Here is a 6,960-nt window from a genome sequence, read left to right as displayed (position 1 = left end):
CTGCTAGTCCTGGCTGCAGGGCTTAGCCCTGGGTCTGTGGCCTTTTGGGGTTTATTCTTTTAATTTTTATATTTCTAAACCTAGAATTCGTATAATTCTCTTTTCATTCCCATCTTCTCCTACTAAATAATTCTAATCTTAGAATTTTGATATCAAATCTCGTATTTGGTCTCACCAGTTGTCCTAACTGACTGGTACTGTTTTCTCAGAACCATCAACCGCACAGCACCCACTCGATTTTTAACAAAAGCAATTAACCTGTTTGTCACGCAGGGGCCAAAAACTAAAAACAAGAAAATTATTAATAATGGCCAGCTGTAGCAGAGTGTAGGGTAGTCATCTAGGGAGATCTACTAAACTAGCTCTCGAACCATCTCTTATGTGTTTTTCTGTCTGTCTTTTGTCTAACCTTTTTCTAAGTTTATTTATGGAGTCTTTAATTATTCTTGAATGGTCTGTATAGAAGCAACATTCTTTCAGTGTAGCACACAGGCTCCTTCTTTAAGGAATATCAGGTTTGACCCTTTTTTTATTTTGAAGGACTACCTCTGAGAGGGAGGTTAGGTATTCTTGGAGGTCAGCTAAAAAGTCTTTATCATCAGGATTCTATCTGGACACTATCTGAACCTATACACCAAGGTCATGACTGTCTTTTAGAATTTCTAAACTTATATAGGTTGTGATCCCTAAGGCACAGTCCCAAGAAGTGTTAGGAGTACTAACATATGTAATGTTATATCATTTGTAATAGAAATCAAGCCTAACCCCACACCTATCTCAATGGAACCCAGGACAAACATGACTGAATTTCCCTCTAGGTCCCAGCTCTCAGCCCTAACAGCTAGTACACGGCTGGTGAGGGCTGAGAATTGACGGCTGTCAGGGTGGTCAGCAGCACCAGGTACGGTCCTTTCTAGCGAGGCTCGAGTGTCTGGGCTCAGTGTAGCTGCTTCCGACCTGGAACTGATGGGATGTCTCAGGGTTCTCTGGGGCATAGGCTGCTGTCAGCTGTGAGCAGATTTCTTTCTGTATCACCTGTAGGTCTTTTAGCCTGGCACACAAATCATTATTACTATGACATGTTGGTTCAGTAACATCATCTAATACAGTCAGGGGAGCTGAGGCCCCATATAAGATCTCAAAGGGGGTAAGGCTGAATTTGGAAGGGGTATTTCTTGCTCTGAAGAGAGCAGGAGGGAAGGAGTGTCACCCAGTCTGTGCCAGTCTCTATAGTCAATTTGTTTAGGGTCTCTTTTAGAGTTCTATTTATTTACTCTACCTGTCCTGAACTTTGAGGTCTGTAAATATAATGTAATTTCTAATCGACCTCTAAATACTTGGCCACATCCTGGCTTACCTTGGCAACGAAAGTAGGGCCGCTGTCAGACCAGATTACCTTGGGCATTCCAGACCTGGGGAAGATTTCTTCCAGTATCTTCTTGATGATTGTAGAGGCCGTCTCTCGTTTGGTGAGGAAAGCTTCTATCTATTCCTGAAAAGGTATCTACAAGCACTCAGAGATACTTGTGATTATATTTTTCTGGTTTTATCTCAGTGAAGTTCACTTTAACTTTTCGTTAAACTCTCTAGGTCTCTTTGTCCTGTTTGTTTGTTAAGCATTTACTTACTGACATATCTTATACTTTTTTACTGTCTCTCTTGGCTAAAATCTTAAAGTCTATTATATATATTTTAACTATTTGGACAAACTTCTTATCTCTTAAATGAGTCTATTTCTTAATTTGGCAAAGTGAGTCTTTTGTTTTTTTTGGGGGGGGGGTATAGCTTTCCCCTCAAGTGTGCCATTGTCCTTTATCTTTTAAGCAATTTGGGCCTTTTTTAAGTGAGGCCATCTCTTAGTCTAATCTCAGTTCCCAGTGGCTGTTTCTTGTAGGCCTGTAACCAGGATAGGCTTCTGTATAGCCATTTCCCAAGCCACTTTATCTGTTTTGTTACTGTCCCATGTCACTGAATCTCTTCCTTCTTGATGTCCTGGGCAATGAATAGTACTCACAGTTGTTGGCTTCATCAGGGCATCTAAGAGATGGCAAAGACATCTGTGGTGCTGATGTGTTGGGGGGTTGAGGTTCAGCCATCCAAGATGACATTGTTTTGTCCACCACGGCAGCACCCACTTATCTCTGACCTTCATGAAGAGAACTGTTCCCGTCTGTGGACAAGGTCCTCGGCTTTCAGCAGGGGTCAATCAGCCAGTCGCAGAGGTCTTTCCTCCACCCATGTGTTTCTGTCAGTGTTTGACACTGTGGTGGCTCCAGGTCCGGATTGGGCAGCAAGGTGACCAGATTGTCCCCAACCGGTGGAGAATCTAGTCCATGGCAGCTGACCAGTGGTCCCATCTTTTGGGACACTCTATCAGCCACTCTATCACAGTTTAAGTCCTGGATTGGGTGATAATTGTTAGTGCCCGGCTGGCAGGAGTGATGTGTTCCAAGCAGAACAGCGCTAAGCCATTCATCTCCCAGCATCAGTTACTGGTGCACTGAGACAGGTCTTAAGCTCTACATACACAGTCTATAGATATGTATACACATGGCCTCATCTAGCCATTTCAGCCCACGCAAGCCAATTTGGAGAGCAATTTTCTCATGAGCAAGGGATAGGGGCAGTCAGGGATGACCATGAATTAGTGGGTGGGTTACCCGGCCCACGCCAAGGTCCACTGTTCTTCGGGCAGTCCATAAGTATTGTTTGTTGTCAGTAGCTGTTTGCACTCAAGGTCTTTGGATATTGGCCCACTGGAGGGGGGCATAGGAGCACAGAGCATTGGGTTCCTGTATTCACACTTCTCTTCTATCTCTGTATATAGCCAGCACTCTAGGACCAAGAAGCTCTCCAGTGGCCCCTCTTGTTCTTTCTTGAGCAGTCCCTGACCCAGTGTCCTTTTTCTTTGTATTAGGCACACTGATCTTTAGCCAGGAATTCTCTTCTGTTGTCAGGTACTATCTTCCTAGGTTCCCTAACCACTGTGGCCAGTATATGTTCCTCTCTCGTCTTTTATCTCTCTTTATCTCTCTAACTTCCTCTTCTTTTTGTCTCTTTTTTTTTCTAGCTTTCTGTTCTTTTTACCTCTTTCTCTGTAACTTGTACTAACTCTCAGCAACTTAACTTAACCCTTTAAATTTTTGTAACATTCTCTTTATATCCTTTTCTTATCTTAGCCAGATTGGTGGGGCATTTTTTAGCCCCTCAGAGACCCACCCTTGGAGTCTGGCGGCAGACCTGGCACTCCCTACCTTTAGGCGTTTTGAAGTCAACAGGCAGAAGTAAGGGCCTTCCATCCGTGTCTGGAACATTTTTTCTGGCCTCTAGTAGGATTCCGTCTTTCCTCGGTGGTAAAGAAGACCTGTAACAGTTACTAACAAGCATCTTAAATGGGATGGTGAGAAAACAAGGGAATCTCGAGAATAGAGGTCCACTGAAGAGGGCAAATAGCATTTAGTCACACAGCTAAGCCAGGAGGCTTTTTTGGGACAAAAAGGCCTTGTGTCTGTGAAACAGAAAAGTGAGCAGAGGGGCAGTCTATCTGTTACGGGTTGTCTCTCTGGACTTAGATTTTTATCTTAAGGAGTACCTCCCTTTAGTGCCAGCTCAGTGGCTTTATCGCTCAAGAGACCCATCCTCTAAATGGCACTAGGCTTCCAGTAAGAACTAATAACAAAAGGGTGGAGAGACGGTTAGAACCTGGGTGTTAGATACTAAGCAGCTGACAAAAGAATTGTAACCAGTTTACCTGGGGCTTTCAGTTCCTCAGTAGCAGCCCTTTACCAAACTTTCTCAGTGGGCTAAAGGCCCATGGAAAAGAAAACATTAATCCTGACCTTGGCCACAGCCAAAGCCTGAATTTTAAATTCTGACTGGCTAAACAAAACAAAGTTCTTTACAGTTTGTTGTAGATTTTTTGAAACTATTTTAGGGGCTTCTCTGCCCCCCAACCTGGGACATTTCCACCACAGGGGCAGGAACTGGCTGCTGTGGGGATAGGATCAAAGGCATTCTCCATGTTAATGATGACCACTGAGAAAAGTAATTTAATGCTGGAGACTGACTCCTCTCTTGGAATAGGGCCAGCAGATAAGGCAGGCTCCCTAAAGAACTTCTCCTAATGAGCACCCTCTTTCTGTGAGCAAGAGTTGAAGGTCTGGTCACTAAAAGCAGAAATTTCTTTCTTTTTCTTGTTTTCCTTAGAGTCCTCCCCCACCTCACTTTCAGCCTTTTTAGATCATTCTTCCTGTAGCATTTCTAACACAGCCTGTCCCTTTTTTATAGCCTGTTGACAGCATTTCTGATCTTTTAGGCAGCTGCGCACTAAGTGCCATACCGGCTGAAACTCCGCCTTTAAGATTCCTTGTTCCCAGGCAAAATTTAAATCTTCCCCAGCTTATCCCAGCTGTCTACCATGAGATTCCCAGAGATAGCGAACCAAGGTGTAGCAATTCACTAAGAAATCTCTCTATAGTGTTTCTTTTTACCTTAAGCCTTTTCCTTTTAAACAGCTCCTGAAGAGCCAGAAAAATTGGGTGAGACTTGAGAAGTCCCCATGCTCGCTGCAGCAGCTCCGCAGCTAATTTTGCTCCCCCCTACTGTGTGTTGGGAGCACAAGCACAGATAAAACACTATGTTTTTTAAAAATTAACGATGGCCATCAACCAACACACCGCCACTAGAGCGGGGTCTATAAAATTAAGTTTTTTACTCACTATACTTGTTTCATACTGGAGGCCTAATCTGGGGAACTTTTTATTTACGAGAGGTTTTGTCCTAAAGGTTTTTGTTAATGTCTGTTTACACAACTGTTAACAGCAGCTAGGCTGATCAAGGGGAGTAAAGGGAGGGGCATCTCTCCTTGGGGAGGAGGCTCAAGAGAGAAAGACAAAACTCCCTGGCAGAAAACAATTTCTCTCAAGCAAATTATTTTTAACTTTTAACTTAAGCACCAAGAGGACCAAGTAAAACTCTTTGACGAACAAAGCAAACAGTTTCATGATTTCAAACACAGTCGTCAGTCCAAGATTTCAAACACAGTCATCAGTCCAAATTCAAACACAGTCGTCAGTCAAAAATTCAAAAACGAAACAAAAGCCAAAAAGACACTCAACAATACCACAGAAAACAAACCAGACAAACAAGACCAAGACAAAGCATCCTATAACCAATTTTCACAGATGCCTGGTACCTTCAGTACCTGGCCCAAACTGCAGCTTAACCTTAGCTGCTTCTGGGATACCAAACACAGAAACAGAATACAGACAACAGACACTAACACGTATTCCACTTCCACTCTCTAAGCACTGACCAGAGTGAGACTCTACGTCCACTCTCTAAGCACTGACCAGAGTGAGACTCCACTTCCACTCTCTTAAGTACTGACCAGAGTGAGACTCCACGTACACTCTCTAAGCACTGACCAGAGTGAGACTCCACTTCCACTCTCTAAGTACTGACCAGAGTGAGACTCCATGTCCACTCTCTAAGCACTGACCAGAGTGAGATTCCACTTCCACTCTCTAAGTACTGACCAGAGTGAGACTCCACGTCCACTCTCTAAGCACTAACCAGAGTGAGACTTCACCGGTACCGAGACACACATATATACACACACGGCGGAACCAAAACAGAGACAGACACAGACTGACAATTGCGGCGCCGCTCTCACAGAAACACTCAGACAAACATCCAACTCACCTCCAAGGGGTCTTCGGAGTCTGGGGTCGTCACGGAGATCCCGGACGAGCCCCCATTATGAAAAATCCCACGCAGAGAGACCCTTACTCAAGTCTTGGGAAATCGCGGACCCCAGACACAGAGAGACCATTTTGGATGTAATAAGCAAAGGCGAGGTTTATTACGGAGACCTATTACAGAGATCTCCGGGCCGACACATATCCCACGCAGGAGACAGAGGTGTCGACCCCGAAACTCAAAAGTCAGAGGGTTATATAGAGAAGGCTAGGGGGTTTTGGCGTGGTTACATACAATTGGCTCATTTAAACATAGCAGTGAGAAAAAAGCAGAAAGAGTACGTGTTAGAAGTCAGGGGCTTATCAGGGTCTGGAGGATGGCCCTGAGTGAGCTGGGGGGAGATGTCTTCTTGCCAGACGTCTCATGAATCAGTCCCATTAACTCAGGCTAGTTCCTGCATTCCTTTTCTTTATGGCTTGTCAGTCCTGCCTGGACAGTGTTTCCTGTGCTCCTTTATCTTTATGGCCTGCTAGTCCTGGCTGCAGGGCTTAGCCCTGGGTCTGTGGCCTTTTGGGGTTTATTCTTTTAATTTTTATATTTCTAAACCTAGAATTCGTATAATTCTCTTTTCACCGGTAAACACAGAACGTGCCCGGTCCTAGAGAAATTCTGCTTCCGTGTGTCCCAAGCTCACCAGGCAGCTTTCTTGCAGCAGAAAATTTGGTCTTACCTGTGGTCCCGAGGCTCAGGTTTGCTCGTGGGGTGCTGCCCAGGGGCTCTCTGCAGCGGCAGCAACCAGGAAGACCTGTGCCGCCCCTTCCGGGAACTTCAGTGCACCAGGGTTCCAGATGGTCTTTGGCTTTTTCCTCTGGCGTCCGAGATGTGTGTGCAGGGAGCAGTCTCTTCTGGTTTCCCAGGCTTGTCTGCCTCTCTGAAGGTTTAGCTCTCCCTCCCACGGGATTTGGGTGCAAAGAACTGTTTATCTGGTCTGTTTCTTTCAGGTTCCGGTGGTGTCTCAGGCAGGGGTCCTGCCGCTCCTGGGCCCTCCCCCACGGGAGCCCAGAGGCCTTATACAGTTTCCTCTTGGGCCACGGATGTGGGCAGGGGTGAGCAGTGTTGGTGGTCTCTTCCGCTCTGCAGCCTCAGGAGTGCCCACCTGACCAGGCGGTTGGGTCTCTCTCTCACCGGGTCTGGGAGCAGAGAGCTGCTCACAAACACTATTTCTTAATATCTCTCAAAATTAATGGGCTCACTTACCCA

General features: G+C 45.3%; 1 long non-coding RNA gene across 1 annotated transcript; it reads right to left on the bottom strand.

Moving 5' to 3' along the window:
• Nucleotides 1-773: 773 nt before the first annotated feature.
• LOC147994774 (uncharacterized) lies at nucleotides 774-5,998 on the bottom strand. The gene is made up of 2 exons (XR_015685967.1): nucleotides 5,704-5,998; nucleotides 774-4,159 (listed from the first exon to the last, which is right to left on the bottom strand). It is a non-coding gene; the product is annotated as an uncharacterized LOC147994774 (long non-coding RNA).
• Between the last annotated feature and the right edge of the window lie 962 nt (nucleotides 5,999-6,960).

This window comes from Rattus norvegicus, chromosome 4, assembly GCF_021556685.1.
Source record: "Rattus norvegicus strain SHRSP/BbbUtx chromosome 4, alternate assembly SHRSP_T2T, whole genome shotgun sequence".
NCBI classification, from domain to species: Eukaryota; Metazoa; Chordata; class Mammalia; order Rodentia; family Muridae; genus Rattus; species Rattus norvegicus.
The sequence above is the reverse complement of the archived record's forward strand: the minus strand, read 5'-3'. Positions and strand labels throughout refer to the sequence as shown.